We start from the raw sequence: 18,192 nt of genomic DNA, 5'->3' as shown, positions 1-18,192 counted from the left end.
AAAATAAGCAGGATTGGTGGGAGGAATCAGTTGGTATCCTTGCACATATCTTTCACTGTATGTCAGCAGTAAGATATGTGCAAAAGCAGGAGGGGTGGAGAGTGTGTGGAAAAAGATTTGGAAATGAATGTTGAGGGGAGAAGGCTGCTAAAAGAGTCAGGAAATAAATGATGTCACGAAGAGTTGCATGTCAAACGCTAGAAATCGGAAATGTCCTTTTCCTCAATCGTTCACGCACCCAGAGAAGCGATTCTAATCGATTAATCGTTAGAAGAGCCATCGCGTCACGGCACGCCAGATTTTGGCACGGCCAAAAGATTCAGGGTGATGTCTTCAGGCGGTTAGGTCTTTTTCGATCCCCATCTTCCTAGGATTATCAGATGAAGAATTTTTTTAGATTGTTGATTTGAGAACGATTACATGTGTGCCTACTCGCTAGGAACGATTATTGAGTATATTATCTGGAAACTTATAACACATAAAATCACTTTATAACGCACAGCATAATTCATTTAATTAAGGATTTTAAGGATGTTTCAAACATCAATAATGACCATGGGTGATTTTTCTTACTTCATGGTTTTGTGATTGTTATTTAGAGTCAAATGCCAATTTTTCTACATTTCTAGTACCATTATTTTTTGTAACATTATTTTAAATTAAATAAAAGCATTATGAGCAAGCTTCTTAAAAACTCTCGAGAAAATATTTAAACAGAAAACAACAATTATGTAAACGAAACACGATATAAATATAAATTTTATTGTTTTCTTTTTAAGTTATAAAATTATATTCAACAAGTAAAAAATTTAAATTGATAACGTTAAGTGGAAAAAATAAAAACACTGTAATCTTATAAGTTAATTAACATTTGAGTTAAATTAACTTTTACTATTGAAAAGTATTGTCTCAAATACTAACAAAATTAATTATCGAGGTAGATTTTTCTTCTTATTAAATGAAACTAGTTCTCTGTTAATAAGTTTTTTCCTGCAAATTTTTCATTTTTATTTTAAATGTAAAGACTTTATTTGCTAAAAAACCTTTGCTAAAAAACCTAAACTGAAAACCTTTATTTGCTAAAAAAGCAGATAAGTTAGAAGATGAGCTTAAAACAATTATCCAATATATGGTAGCGAAAAATGATTTTATGAAAATAGTTAATTATAATTATTTTCTTTTACTCACAATAGAAATTTTCCTTCCAAACTAACCTTCGTGGAGGATTTGATGCAACTAACACGAAATTTGCAGTTTTGGAGAGTAAAACTACAATAACTTCCCACGGCAAGCCCAAAGGGGGCTACAATTCCCGATCTTTCTGCCAGGGAAGATATCTTTTGTCAGCATTGAGGTCGGTGTGAGCTGGGGGCCGAATTTGTATCAACCAGCCACCACTGGGATTCGAACCTTGTCACCTTATTGGGAGACGAATGCTCGATCCCCAAGTCCAACGCGGCTCCAAAAGTAATGGAAAGGAAGTATGGCTCAATTGAACACTCTATGAAGGTTGCAGAGTTTTGAACGTTATAATAGTTCAGGGGACGAATATATGCTGCAGGAAGTGAGGCAGGAGCTCGGGCATATTTCTCTGGTTACAAGCTATTCAAATCCAAGCTTCCGAACTTTATCTCTGTACCAAAATATGTGACCAGAATACTCCAAAGATATCAGATGGTTTTTCAAGCTAGAAACAAATCTAAACTATTTTATTTAACAAGTGTAACACTAAGATAAACCAAATTTAAAAAAAAAAACATATAACGAAATACATTTTTCGATTTCATGATATTAGGACAAGAGAAAACGCAGTATTTAAAACAAAGAGGGAGCAAACTACAGAGTTCTTGTTCTACTTTAGAGAACACTATACCACGGGGGTAACTTTTCCTCACAACTTCCATTTTACCTAATAAGAAATTTAAAACTTAAAGTATAGAAAAAGTGATTTCATGAAATTTCAAATACTTAAAAGAAATTTTCAAAATATCAAAATGAAACAATTTATTAGAGAATAACTTATGATTCAGCAAAAGGGAAGTTCTCTTCTAATAACGTATTTGTATTTTGATATTTTGAATTTTTTTCTAAGATAGCCTAAACCCACTTTTCCTAAACTTTAAATTTTTAATCAGCTATCTAGGTGAAACAAAATTTATTACGAATTTTTTTTATGGTATGGCGACCTCTTATATCCCAGGCATGCGCACTTCCTCAGAACTTTTGATACGGCAGACTGACATACAAAACAAACCAAGAAACTAACAATTATTCATTCAAGAAAACCATTCTCTTGGGTGGATGTGATGTCACACTTCTTTATCAACATATTGGATGAGCACCACGGTTCGAGACGTTATATAATTATAGTTCATTATCGAACCAATTTTAATGACAGCGTTGTAAAAATAATACAAAAGCTCAACTCTCTAAGATTATGTATAAAATATTGATTTTTGCAGTAATCTTTGAACTTATTGAACAATAATAGTTTTAACTGTATAATCGTTTATCTTTCATTTAATTACATGATACTATGGTTCAAATTCGACGTCAAATTACTGTTCAGACGGAACAATAGAGCAGTTAATTAAATTAATCAAGAAGCAACATATTTGCCCCATGTTATTTACTATGCAAATAAGGAGTTCAACATTGAACCGATCTTTCTTTGATTATGGTTATGGAGAGAAAAATAATTATTCCCTAGCATAATGTTGTTGTTCATTTACGTCGCACTAGAGCTGCGCAATGGGCTATTGGCGACGGTCTCGGAAACATCCCTGGAGGATGATCCGAAGACATGCCATCACAATTTTGATCCTCTGCAGAGTGGATGGCACCCCCGTTTCGGTAGCCCGACGACCTGTACGCGAAGTCGAGCACTTTACGGTAGAACAGTTTAACGAGGACAAATACCACACACCCTCGGTCCCTACGCAGGCTGATCCAAGTGGTCACCCACCCGCACACTGACCGTAGCCAGTGATTCTTGACTTCGGTGATCTGCTGGGAACCGTGTCTTAACGATCAGTTCACTGCGGGACCCATAGTACGAAACACACTTTTTTTCAAAGAAAGAGAGAGAGAGTGCATATATTTTTTTTTTTTTTGGATGGTTTGAAATTTATATAGATAATAAGGATTTTTTAAAAGTAAAGCATGTTATATTTTGTTACAGATGTTGAATTTATTCCTATGGTGAAAGAAAAATTTTAATATTTAAATCTATTACTGGTTTCCTGCAGTAACGCAATTCAAAACAGTTTTAAGGGCAAAATATAATTAATTGATAAAAATGAATTTTTAATTTTTCCCTCAAAATAAAAGGGGGAATTTCTCACCCTATTGACTGTTAGCTGTGCTTCCGCGGAAAATTAAAATTCATCGTTACAGCCGCACACAGCTATAAAACAAACGGCATTTCAGATAACCCTTTGCGATTCCGTTTAGAGATATGGTTCGTTATTAATGTCGGTCATTACGTCCTCGCCATCCCATTGTCGGGGCGCGTGCACCAATTGATCAATTTGTCGCCGTTCTTGGCGCGATTGTAATCTTTGATGGTCACTTCGTGGCGTTCTGGTTAGCCTCTGTTTATACAGATTATGAAGAGAGAGTTTGAAGGATTGTTCAGCAGGTGATGCAGATTTGTGAACACTGATTGATTTGGGAGCGTACAGATTGCAAAATTGTGCCGCATTAATCCCAAACCAATAACGATTGTGGAAAATACTACATTATTCAGTCATTGCATTAAGTGCGCACAAGCGGTTTTAAATTTACGGAAATGCAGATTTTTTTTCTTCATAAATATGTTATCAAGTTTAGTTATGTCTTCTACATTGTGGTTGAAAAACAGTTTCGTCGACTTGTATACTTTTTATAAGATATATATAAAATATTGTATGTAAGCATTATAGGGAACGCACTAAACAGTACTGTTCAAAATCATTATACAGATATAACGGTTGCAATTTTATTGATAATATTTTAAAATGCAGCACCTACATTTTTATGGAAATGTGGTTATTACAGTAAAAGGTGTAAAATGGAGCTAAGGCAATATTTCAAACAGGAAGTAGGGCCTTTAGACACAAATGGTAAAAATAGTATTTTATTTTTTCCAGTTTGCGTACAACTCTACCAAATGCGCGATGAAATTATAAAAGAAACATAGTGATTTGAAATGTGAATCCAATTCCTTGTTTTTTGAGCAGAACAAGGACATAAAGTATAAAGTTTCATAAATGGGTCATAATATTCACATAATAGTGCGGTATTTAAAGTTCTGAAGTGCATCGGCCCAGCTAGAAAAATGCTTTTCTTCTTCTTTGTCTAGCGTCACCATTCTTCGTAATAAAAATATATTTCCAAGTTCATTTTAAATTTTTAATAAGAGGATCAGTTCAATAAAAAAAGTAGGTGAAGCAATAAAATTTTTTTGATATTCCTGCAATGAAACTATAACCGTAAGAATTGAATGGTCGTATGGAACACTTTCTGAATGAGCACCTTAAATACTACTATACATAACTTTATTTCACTCTCTTTAACGTAATGATAACCAGGGAGTCATAATGCAAGAAAAGTTATTTTACAGCTATTTTAGAATAATATAGGTTATGTCACAACTGAATACATATTTTTGAAGGCGCTTTTCAAAATTTAATCTATCTTCTGTAAAATAGTGACTGCTAACTACTAAAGTTTTAAATCTGTTTTCGTAATAAAAGACTGATGCCCTTTTATTTCGAAAAGAATTTATTTTTGAGAACGAAAGAAAATAAGTAAATAAATAAATAAAATATTACGTACCTTTTTCGCGTCACATGCGAACTTTTAACACAATTTTAAAGTCACATGTTCCACTGGGAAAAAAAAAGATTAGTTAAAAAAAAGATTTAAACATAATTAGTTATACGATATCTCAGAGAAAACAAAAATCATAAAATAAAGCAGTATTATTATTCTAGATAACATCATTGCTTATGAAAGCAACAGACAAAAGTTAATGTCTCAGCCAACCCACAAAAGCAATTAAAACTACTCCTAAAGTTTGCTGTAGCAAATTTTATAATAACTTTTCTGCAATTTTAAAGTCTAACTCAGCTTTATTGTCAGAAATTCCTAAAGCTAATAGGCATCTATTAGCATCCTATTTAGACACTGAAAGATGTAAATTAGCAAAGGCGCTTTTATTTGAAAATCGGTTATTTTAGGCTCAAGAGAGCTTTTCTGTATCACCTGGGTAACACAGTTGGGATACACTTTAATTAAGAATTAAAGATTACCTTTTAATTCTTGCTTATCGGTAAACGAGACCTGAATTACAGCTTCGATTCCAATTTAAACGTCCGGTGTATGTTACATGTGTGACGCTGGAAACTTGTTACAAGTCCAATAAATGCGTAGATGTATGTGAAAAGATTGTATAGGCTAAACGTACATTGGATTTCGAATTATTTTAAGATTAGATCTCGAGCAGCAGTTCCCTCAGAGAAAGCAAGAGCCATGCTAATTGGTCACGTTTGCAATTTTAGAAAATAATGTTATTTATTCTCTGGGCTTTGTTAGTTGGGAATTTATAACATACATTTAGCAAACTTTAGCTTTTGGTATTAGACATTTAGCTTTATGCTTTGGTAAATTGAATTTTCGGACAGTGATTGAATTCACGGGTGATTGCATTAAATATTTTAGATTTTTTCTTAATTACTTTCGGATGTTACGAAAGGTTTGATTTGTATATTATTAAAAAATATATTTTCTAGACTAATTATAAAAATCTTATCAAAAAATATATACATATTTAAATAGAAAGGAATTACCACCCTACTACCTTATGCTGTAGTGATTCCCAGGTGGGGAGAGGGAGTTTGATGACTAGATAGATTTTTCAAAATGTCAAATGTATCTATTTTTTTCTTTCAATTTTACATAGATTTCTGGAGTTATCTCTATGTTAAATAATTTGTTCCCCATGTTTATTTAGCGATTACAGTGCCATCTCTGAACTAAAATGTTAAGATTAGGAAAATTTTTTCTACAGAATGTTGTTGATTTGAAGATTTTGAAGTTATTTCCCACATCACAACAGAGGGTGAGGTTAAAAAGATCAAAATAGATATTGATAAATGCATGGATTGAAAATATTTCACATGAGTAGGTTATAAATTGTGGTCCAAAGCATATAATTTGAGATATTTTATCGTTTTATCTTATTTATATATTTTGAGTTTTTTTTAAATTTATTTATAAGTGTGTACATGTACTAGATTACAATAAAATGTACTTGTGAGAGTAAGTTTTTTTTTTTTTTTTTTTGTATTTAATGTTTTCAGAACGTATGAATGTCTCCTAATCCAAAATGAAATAATCGACATTCCTCAGCCAGTGTAGTTATCTAATTGTTATCTAATGTATAATATCTTGAGATATTTGACGATTTTAATTATTTTTCTTTTCTTACTTCTTATGGACATCTTGTCTGTAAATGATTTACAATGAAATGTACTTGCGAGCTCGTAAGTTATATTGTATTGAAAACAAATAGCAGACATTTTAGGGATTCCCATTTCAAAATTTAAGTAATCGTCACTTTTCAGATAACTGTTTCAGAAGCAAAATTAATTCCACATCCTACACTTAATGAAATTCATTATTAAAAATATTTTCCTCAATAACACTAACTCAGTCATTTTTATATTATAAAACGTTGTATTTTATTTAATTAAATATAATAAGGAATGTATGAAAAGATTCCACTTTTTATCTATAATAAATAAAGTAAAAATTAAATAAGTAAGTATATTTTTATGGCTCAATACTATTTTACTTTTGAGTTATATTTGTACATCCGTAATAAAATAAAGCTAAAGCATTCGACAAATTTTCAACCAGAAAAGAAACAATTCTTTATCTATAATAAATAAATTAAAAATTAAATAACCAAATATATTTGAATGGCTCTGAATACCATTTTTCTTTTGAGTTATATTTGGACTTCTGTAATGGGATAAGGCTAAAGCGTTCGATAAATTTTCGCCCAAAAAGAAAAAAAAAATCTTTGAAAATAAAGAACCAGAGAAAGAGATAGAAGAAGTCTTATATATTGTCAGATTTTTCTTCTTCACAAAACGTTAAAGTGGCGTTCGAAGAAATTGATAGATAAGTCTCATGGGTATGAAACCTCGATGACAGCGACAAATGACGTCACATACTCTCGGCGACAGACGCAAAGAAGAGAATTCGGGACAATGACATGCACGATGGCTGCCGTCGAAGGATGGCGTAAAAAAGAACATTTAAAAATGTTTTAACCATACGATCGAAAAGTACCAAGGAAAAAAAAAAGAAGATAAAAAAGCAAAACCCCGAGCTAGAATGACAATCTCTTTAATGCATATTAAGTTCATAAAAAAATAAATACACATATTTGTTCACACAGCTTGGATAAAAAACGGAATGTTTGAAAAAAGTTTTTCTTTGCGGGACTCGTTTTCATTTGGGAATAAAGCTTCTAGATTTGTGTTCTTTGGATGCATTTATTAGGGACCTTTTTGCCGCCTGCATCCATTAGCAAACTCAAATGGAGTGTTGTTTTTTTTGTACTTTTTTTTTACATTTTGTTTTAAGAGCACTAAAAAGATCACTTATAAAGTCTTGACTTGACACGAACAAGATTCAACATTTTTTAGGTATTCCTTTGAATAGCACACACAAAAAAGAAAGATTATAAATTGCTTTTTTTTACAACCTTTTACTATCATAATCATTGAATTTGTATGCAAATGACGATGTTGGGAAGAAATTGTGTTTTTTTAGTTGCTTTTAAATTGTGTATAAATATTTGTTATAGTTAGCAACAGCTTCAAAATGTGAGCATTTAATAAAGATATGTTCTGGAGAAATACTTAATTAGTGGTATATCTTACCATCTTGAGTAAGATAGATGTATAAAAAAATAATTAGAGGTATATAATGTGATTAAAAACAAAATCATTGAAGTACTTTATTATACTCTTCTTTTCCTTAAACATTTGTTTGCATAAGTTATTATGCGTCTGACATTTAAGATTTCTTTTTGCATTAAAAAAATCGTTATATTTCGTTATCGTCTTGATTTAATTAAATTAAGTTAAACGAAACACTTTAATAGGATAGATATGTTTCTAGGATAGATATGTTTAAAGGATAGATATGTTTCTAGAAAAAACTGGGAAATTTTATTGAAGCTATTTAAAAATTCTGAGAAGCTAAACATTATTTATTATTTTACTGTTTTGCAGTTATTTTACAATAAAGGTGATTTATAAGAAGTAATAAAAAAATATGCTTTATAAGGTAACATTTTAAGGACTTAAAACTATTAATATTGCTCAAATCATACCTACTTTTACGTGTCTACACTTATCGTTATTTCACTAGGAAATGATTATCAATAATATTATGTCATAAAAGAACTACTTAGAATAATTCTCTTGGAAGCTTTTTTGCTTCTTTTTCAAATAGAATATCATTGATATTTAAAATATTTAGGATGATATCTTTATCCTCAAATTATTAAGAAATTCTGTGAAATATACATGTTTTGTAAAATGAAAATTTTCATTTGTTTCACCATAGACAAAAAAGCAAAAAAAATTATTTATCATAAAAACATTTATCTTTTGCATTTAAAGTAGATAAAAGAATTAGTGGTTATTATCTAAATTAAACTCAAGCTTCGGATGGGAGGCCAAAGTCTATTGTGTCCGTCCTAGTTTTCATGACCTTGGACTCTGGGGAGCAATAGCAGATATAACCAACCTTGTACGACACGAAGATAGAACCCAGGATCTGTGTCATAAGAGTGTGAATCGCTCTTTCTCATTCACCGGACGTCCTCACAATCATAAATTTGCACCTCACATTTTTTTTTTCATTGAAAAAGAATTATGTGATATCATCTTAACCTTTTCACGTGGGCGCAAAAGTAAGAAATCGAGATCCTCTGGTGGGCTGTTTCTGAGACTGGGGGATGAATTCAAGAAAGGGAACCGCTAATCCCTAGAACAAGACAAGTGATGAGTGTTAAACATCCCCGAGAGTTTTATTCTCTCTCTGTTATTCTAAACGCCATTTGCTATCTTTTACACCACCGCAGTTCGGGATAACAGAAATACTACTGGGGATGGATTCCAGTTTTTTGTTGACGGCTAAGAAAGCGCGGGAAAACTTCTTTGGTGGTTTTATAGGATTCAAGGTAAAAAACTACATTCCGAATGTCACATGTCGACTATTTATAGTGTTTTATAAACATTCAGAGTTAATGCGGTGTGTAACAATTTCCTGATTTTATTGTTTTAAATTCTATAAACAACACATAATCCTAACCACAGTCCCGAAAAACTATTCATTACGCTAGCTATAAAAATATTATGCGCGCACACACTATATATATATATATATATTGTTTAAAAAGTTTTCTTTTTGTTCTATCAAATATTTTACATCATATATATTTACTTTAAGATTAGTGAAATTCAAGTGTGTCATTGCTTTACATTAATACTTTCAGCGTATTATGAAACATTTAAACATTTTACTGTTTAAAATGTAAAAATATTATTACAGATTTGAAGAATAGTTAAAAAAAACTTTGTTCTTTGGAATATTGTTTCAACGGGTAACTCAGTTTTTGGAAATTTCAGTTTGGTATCGCTGGCGTTATTTAAATAAGTTATTAAAGTTATATCTATTTTTTTATAAGCTCTTTGATGCCATATTAAAAGGATTGGTTTATTTACATGTTTCCGCAAAAAATGAACAAGCTAATGAGGTGCACAGTGATAATAAACACTCTTTTATTGAGTTAAAAAAACTTCGGAAATTTCGAGGACCAACGGGAAAAGTTGGGTCTACATCCATTTTTCACGTAAATAATGGATAGATCTTCCTCTCTTGCATTTTGGGGATTACTATGTTTAAAGTGTGAAATCAGTTCTTCCTGAGAGTTATCATGCAGTGAAATCGGGTCATAATGCGGAAAAAACCCTTTTGTTCGCGAGTGAAATAGAATTTTCTTTGAATCAATTTTTATATGCATGAAGAGTTCTTTTTCGTGGTCTTAATTTATTTAATTATAAATATCTATATTATACATTATAAACATCAATATTTTAATTTATAAATATTTGTAACATTGCTGAAAATTTAATATCTCATCGAAAGATAATAAATCTTAGGAAAGAACATAAATAGTTGTAATGTCATATTTTTGTAGACAGGTCTCTTCAGTCTAAATTATTAGTGAATGGATTTAAGTCATAGCCGATGGAAAAGAAAATATAGGAAATTTAATTTGATATTAACTCTTTGAATGAATTATTTTATTTTCATCTTTTTGATCTATCGATTTATGAAAAATACCGGTCACTTCAATAAATGATAAATATTTTTTCCCTTTATTCAGCAGAGTCATTTATTTATTATTGTTATTTTTATCATTGATAATAATAATGAAATAAGAAAGCAAGGTAAATGAGGATAATTTTGCCCTAACTCCCAGCTAATTTGAAAGATCCTCTCTTGTTAAGAAAGTAAGATCATTTCGATTGAAAATTATGTTATGAAATAAATTCTTCTTATTTTATAAATTTTTAAGATTTCTTAAAAAATTATAAACTATAATAACTTTGTTAATTATTTAAAAATAAATATACAAAATTTTTTTAATTAATTTTCAAAATAGTATATAATAGTTTATATCATTCCTTTAAAAAATATTTTATGCGTCAACCGAACTCTAAATTTAAAACACTATTCTTAGTACATTTATCCCTTGAACTCTTAGTTAGAATCTAATATGCGTTCTAAACATCTAACAAAATTTTTCTTCAACTTCCTTTATGTCTTTTTAAAATAGTTCCAAAAACGCGAAAACTCATAAATATTTCAGTTAATGTGCTTCAGTTGCAAATGATTATCATATAACAATCGGACTCATTTCTTTTATTTTGCTGCAAATTTCATGAAAAGTAAGCACTTTATCGAAACTGCGTAGCATATATAATTTTTTTCCCTAGCATTTTTACATTTTTTTTTAAAAAACATAGTCATTCACAATTGACTTCAACTTACTCATGTGTAGAATTGTGATTTGCAGAATTTTATTGTTCAAAAATTTAGCTTCAATCTTATAAAAAGATACAAAACTGAGATATTGAAACAATTTCTAGAAACTACAACTGAAAGTTAAACTGTGTGTAGAAAGAGGGAAAGAAACATGAAAATTGCCACAGAAGGAAAATGGTTTTCTTAAGAAAATTAAAAATAGCGTTTATGATTTCAATTTCTTAAACATAGAAAATACATTAGTAATTATAAATTATATATTTATAAATGTGACATTTAAAATATTTATGTATCCAAAAGTATAAATACTCTTCGGTAGTATTAAGTATATATATTTCTATTCGGAAATGCAGATATTTATTTAAAATCATGTAAGAAATTTTTTTTTAAACTGCAGGAATTATAATCAAAATTTTAAAATTCTAATAACTATATTTATAACACGAATTTAAAACAAAACCTAAAAAAAACTATTTATTTGAGTTTATGTAAAATATATTGCTTTGATATTTTATTTCAATTTGATTTAATTTACTTAAAAGAGCTCTTTTCGATTCTGATTATTCCATATTTTTTTTATATACAATTGAAAATATTCGTTAAATTATATTTGTAATAAAGAAATTAATTCATTCAAAATATAACTCACAAGTAGAACGAAAAAATTTGTACAAAAAAATAGCAACAATGAAACTGACTAAAAAAGACGTAAGAAAACGGCAGAGAAACAAAAAAGTTTCCGAACTTGGAATAGATGTTTGAAGGTAGGTGGGAAATGTAAAGAAACCTTTCTCCCCTTAACTGAAAAAGGTGAGACCTCTCGTAGTGACTAAAACAATAAAACAAATCCCACTGTAACTTGATCCTGCCTCTTAACTGAGGAGGAGATTTTTTCCCCTATTCTTACGCTGAAAGTGTCACATGCCCACCACAGGACCCCAAGATCAGATGTGACAACTGCTGTCACAGCCCCCCGGAAAAGGTTAATTATGTGATATCTTTATATCATTCAGCACATCTGATCAAATATCGCACCTCCAGATATAAGGATTCAAAGAATTTTAATAACAGTATGATTTGTAACAATTTATGGCCATAAATAATGGTTGAATCTCCTCATCTGTTCTAAATGCACACTTCCCTTTTTGTAACAGAATAAAAGGAAACTTGATAATTCACTGAATGGAATAAATGCAGATCCAATAATGATGACTGAAACGAAACTCCGTTTTCAGCCATTTATTTTTTATGATGCACTTTCTCCGCGTTCCCAGTAATATTCATATTTGTTGTAGCAGAAATAAATATTACGCATTTGCAATAATGCTAAGTGAAGAACAAAATTCCCCCTGTTTTGTGCTTCAAAGATTCCAAAATCTGCCCACTTTTCACCAGAAACTGACGAAATCCAAAACGCGTTTTCAAAACAATTTGCATTTCAGTCGTCAAAAATATTTTTCTTTTTATTTTCAACCTTTCCACATGGTTAGTCCATTTCGAATGAAAATTTATCCCCTCTACCTATAAAAGGGGCTTTTTTTTGCAAACGGAGGTTTCGACTCTTCTTCCTCGACTCCACTTTTTTGCTTCTTTTTCTCATAGAATATTATTACTCCACATTTACTACAAGCTTTCAGATACGACGAAATGTTCTCGAAATTGCGAGAAAATTACCCTCGAAATCATCCCTTTACATCAATGGGGAACACGCATGGTCCATTAAACTTTCCCTTTTTCTTTCATTTCTTTTTTCTTTTGCTTTTCGATTTTTTTTTTCTTTTTTATCTTTCTCTTCTAACTGTAAATGAGAGAAAGACACAGAGAGATTTTTGTACAGCAATCGCCAAACTTCGGTTCCGGTAGAGATAAAATAGTTATCTTGCAACCCAGCTAATAATTCATTTCCGAAGCAAAATGGGGTCGAAAGGTTTTCCGGCAGAAGTTTCAAAGCTTAAAAGAAATACCATAATGTCTTGTGAAAATGTAATTATTCTTTGCAGAACTTTAGGGAAGACGAAAAGACCGTTTATCACTCTCGTTTTGTAAGAACTTTAATTTTCCTAGCGAACCCTAGATAAAGTTTGCTGCTATCTAACGTGATTAGACACGATTCCCAAAGGCCGGCTTGCTCAAAAGTCTAGACAATGCTCTGGATTCTGAGTAAGGCTTTAAAGCGGCAATAAAAAGAGATAGTTAGTCTATTTAAAATTGTAGGAGTAAGTTCTTTTTCCATTACATATAGAATGTAAGATCAAATTATTTATGATGATGATACTTATTCTTCTGATGAGAATCAGATCCGGTCAATCAGATCGTTCAATTCAAATACTAGCAAAATATATTCAGAAAGTCTCCTTGTACCAAGTTAACACAGTTAAACAAATGTTGCGAATGGCTTTTGATTTATGACACTTAAATTACCTATTGATAATTTTACAATCAATTATTATTGTTTTAACATTTTTAAATTCTGCATTGCAGCAAGTAAAGTTATTGTGGAGCAATATGACATTACATTGATATATTATATTTTTTAAAAAATGTACCTATAAGTAAGTTGTGCAATAGATATGAAGCATAAAAAAAAGGAATCGCATTGATAAAGTTTGGTTTAATAATCAGGTTATCAGGTATACGAACTCCATTTTAATGGTTTGAAGGACTAAATAAGCTTATTGATTTGTGTAGACGATATATTTAAGTTATGAAATCAGACACAAAAAATAAAATATTTTCTCTGAATAAATATTAATTATTTTCAATGAATTTGGATTCTTGTCTCTCTCAAAATGGCAGGAACGTGGTAAGATGTTTGAACATGTTGAATTCTGTTCATAATATGCCAGCAACTAGTAGATTACATATTTATAAAACTATGAGCAGATATTTTTTTTAAAAAAAAATTTTAGTTTCTACTGAATGCATACAAATTATAAAAATACCATTCCTCCGTTTTTTGTAATTATCGAACGCATTATTATTATTCCAATTAGAAAGTTATTTCCAATTTTAAATGGACTGCAAATGGTCAGTGTATAATTAGCTTAATTGAAATAACCATATCGCATACTATTTTCAGAATATTTAAATAATATCACATTCTATTTCAGAAAAAAATTCTAAAATTTTTGTAGTCTGTAATCATAGATATTAAACTTTTCCAAAATAAATCTTTAAGCTTATACATTTTTTTTTCTATTAAAAACTTTTAATTTCTTTACATTAAGACCCAGGAGTGAAGATCTAAATTGGTCTAAGTCTTTAATGTCTCATAGGCTACAACTATAAATATTTTTCCAAGCGGCCGTAATTTTTTAATCATTGTGAGCTGCAAGCATGGTTCTTGTAGGAAAGTCATAGAAATGAAACTCAATCAAAAGGTATATGGCTCATTGCTACAAAAGTTGCTGCTTGATTTACATAAAAAAAATTAAGAGAAATAACATTTAAAACATGTACCTAAATGTTTAACTTAAGTATGTTTGGGGCATCTATCCGATGCTCTTACCCAACCTCTCATCTTATACTTATCGGTTATTGGAAGTTTTTGTTATTATTATAAGGACCATGTTGTTGGTGATTTCGTTTCAGACACAACCCACACAGACATTAACTTCTATGACTAATGAATATTAACTTCAATATCGCAATAATGCATTGTTAAAAATATATCACGATATTTTTGCAATTTGTCTAATTTCTAAATTCGTGTCAATATTTTTGTTACCCAAATAAAATTCAGCAACAAATTCAATAATATCGTATTCAATAACTGCAGCGTTTCATAATATTTACGATATTATCATACTTAATGTTCTTATGTTTATTTTTGGTAGACAATGATCTGTGTAAATCAGAACTTGGAGTTGTTTTACTTGTTGGCGAACTTGACCACCCTTCATCTATAACAATGGGCTCTCCCAGGTTTTCATGGTTTCTCGCCCAAGAACAATGTTTTCATGGGGCACATTAGGACACATAATCCTCATAGAACAATCCCTGACGTCTGTAAGCTACTTGAACATAGTTGCAGACCAGATACACTCATTCATGGCGACAGTTTTTCCTGCGGGGGATGGTGTTTACCAACAGGATAAAACACCATGTCATAAGGGTCTAATCGTCAGGGATTGGTTCGAGGGATTGGTTCAAATTCACCTGACCTTAATCCAATAGAGCATTTGTGGTCCTACTTGGAAAACCAAATTCGTGCTGCCACGCTACCCCCTCACAATGTGAGGGAATTGCAGGAGTAGTTGGTGAGCGCTTGGTACCAGATATCTCTGACTACCTATCAGCACCTTCTGGAATCAATGCCACGGCAGGTGCTAGCAGTTTTAAGGGCTAAAGGTGGTCCCACATGTTATTAGCAGGGTGATCATAATGTAATGGCTCTTTGGTGTATATATATATGGGTCATTCTCACGAAAACTGTCATTTTTCAGTTCATAAAATCCCAAAAAAGTAAAGTGAATAAAAAGCTCTGAAACTTTTTATATTAATAGAAATATGTAATGGCATTATAAAGAAAGTATATATCCTATAAATTATACTTAATATTTAAATTGATTAATTTTTTAAATAATTAATTTATAATTAATTAATTTATAATTAATTAATTTTTAATTAATTAATTTATAATAATTAATAATTAATTAATTTAATAAATAAATTAATTAAATAAATTAATTAATTAATTTAATAAATTAATTTATAAATTTTTAAATTTATTTTTCAAATTAATTAATAAGTAAATTAATTATTTTCACTATTTAAAAAGTGAGGGAATGACACTAATAGTGAGGGAATGATATTTTAATACATGTTTTTATCTAAGTTACATTTTCCTGAAGTTTGAAAATTATAACATACTAAGTATATCTAACATTTATTATAATTTAGTCTTATATATTTAATAGTTTTTACAGGTTTGGGAAATAAAATTGGCTGGCACGATTGAACAAAAAAAAATTTGATAATATACTCATCTTGAATCATTCCCTCACTTTAGCGTCATTCCCTCACTTTATACACTAGTGAGGGAATGACGAATTCAATAAAATTTAAAAATAACAGTTAGGCCTAATTAATTTCTGAAGTCAATCACATACAATTATATTCATACAAGAAAGCAACATATAATTATCCACTTTCTCGATGAAGTAGTATTTTATTTTACTCTAAAAAATGACATGAGGGAATGACAAATGTAAAAAATTTTACCTGGTTTGATTCATTCAAATTTATTCCACAGTAAAGCTTTTTTAAGTTGAAGATGGAAACATACTGCAATTTTGTTCTATGATGCCAGTTGTTAAATTCTGAAGTTTTTATTAAAATATTTTTATTCTAAGAAGATTGCAGATGATAAGAACATTGTTGTGAGGGAATGACGCGAAACACTGGGGACAAAGTTTAAGATAGTGCTGTGTTAATATTTTTATCAGAAATTAAATTTAAAATTGATTTTCTGAATTCTATATTTCAGTATTCTGAAATAAAAAACACAAATTTGTAAAAAAAAAAAATTTTATTTCAGAAACAATTTTTTTCTTTTTTTAAATCAGCAGTGGGGACAAGTGAGGGAATGACATATTGGTATATCTTAATTACCTAAAATAAATAAAAAATAAAAATTGATAATTTTATTTTTATTCTTTTGTTAGCTTGCATTCTGAAGGACACTTTCCCAGAATTTTTTTTTTTCGTAAGCTGTAAAACAAACATAAAATATACTGGGGACATGAAAATGACTGTTTTTGTGAGAATGACCCATATATATATATATATATATATATATATATATATATATATATATAAATATATATATATATATATATATATATATATATATATATATATATATATATATATATATATATATATATATATATATATATATATATATATTAAACTGCTTAGATTCTGTTTCCTTCAAATAATATTAAATGAACAACATAACCAAAACTATTTCTATTCCTTTTAAACAACTGTTGATATATTCTGTATTTTAATTAAGCCAAAACAGTTTGTGAAGTTTCTATGAAGAAAAAAAATTTCTTTATCGGTACATCATAATGTTACTTTTTTTTTTAAATATATTTGTAAAAATAAAATAAATAAGCATAGAAATTACAGGTCGCAAACTTCCATTTCATGAAGACGCTATCAAAATCGAACAATAAACTAGTGAAGGTGGTAGAAAAACATCAAACCATCTCGATTGTGTGACGGTACTTCGAAATTATTTTAACATACACATCTTAACTGTTTCTGTTCACACCGGCAAACAAACGGGATTTTAATAATTTAATAATTAATAATTTCAGTTCCACCTTATCTACGTTAAATGTCCAAAGATTTATTTGTTTTTCATCGATTAAATATTAATCTGCAATCCCTGATTTGTTTTTCTTTAGTATGTTTCTTTCATGACAAAAATTTTAAAACTATATATTTGTTCGATATTATACGTATCATTTTGCGCTGACAAAAAAGCAAACAAACTGTATGGTCAAAATTGCCTGAATATGGTAATGTTTAAAGCATTTCTCTCTCTATGAGTATATCGAAAGGCACGGTAGTTTTTTTCGGTGTGATTTGGCAATGATTTTAGTAAAATTAAAAATGAAATATTGTCTTATAACACGTGATGCAATTTGATAAATGAGGTAAATTTTATAAATTTTATCATGATATCTTAGAGCATAGCATGAAAACTATTTATTCAAGTCTACTGCACAGTTTCGCATTTTTCCACCAAATGTGGGTAATAAGAACTATAATTTTGAAAGTCAGACTTTCCGGTAAACCATTCCCATATAATCGCAAAAATTACCAAATGAATGGTTCATATACATTATACTCCTTACCACAATATATATATATATTTTTTTACTGGAAATGTGCTTACCTAACTATGCCGCATTTTTAACTGAATTTCTTTCTTCGTGCGTACATAATAAAACGTAACCTACAAAAAAAAAACACATTGTTTGCTCGATATACTTGCAAGCTTACTTTTTAAACATAGCATGTTTCGTAAATAAGCAATTTATTTCCTTTTTGTAAATA

General features: G+C 29.7%; 1 protein-coding gene across 1 annotated transcript in view; it reads right to left on the bottom strand.

Moving 5' to 3' along the window:
• Window positions 1–18,192, bottom strand: part of LOC107455277 (teneurin-m) — a 467,942-nt gene that overhangs the window by 383,345 nt on the left and 66,405 nt on the right. The window contains exon 2 of the mRNA XM_016072782.4: window positions 4,819–4,871. The gene's annotated coding sequence lies outside the window, so the exon portion shown is untranslated. The remainder of the gene's footprint in view (window positions 1–4,818; window positions 4,872–18,192) is intronic.

This window comes from Parasteatoda tepidariorum, chromosome 1 (genome assembly GCF_982258835.1).
Source record: "Parasteatoda tepidariorum strain Cologne lab strain chromosome 1, Ptep-v5.0, whole genome shotgun sequence".
Classification (NCBI taxonomy): domain Eukaryota; kingdom Metazoa; phylum Arthropoda; class Arachnida; order Araneae; family Theridiidae; genus Parasteatoda; species Parasteatoda tepidariorum.
Note: the sequence above shows the minus strand (reverse complement) of the source record. Positions and strands in the feature narration are given on the sequence as shown.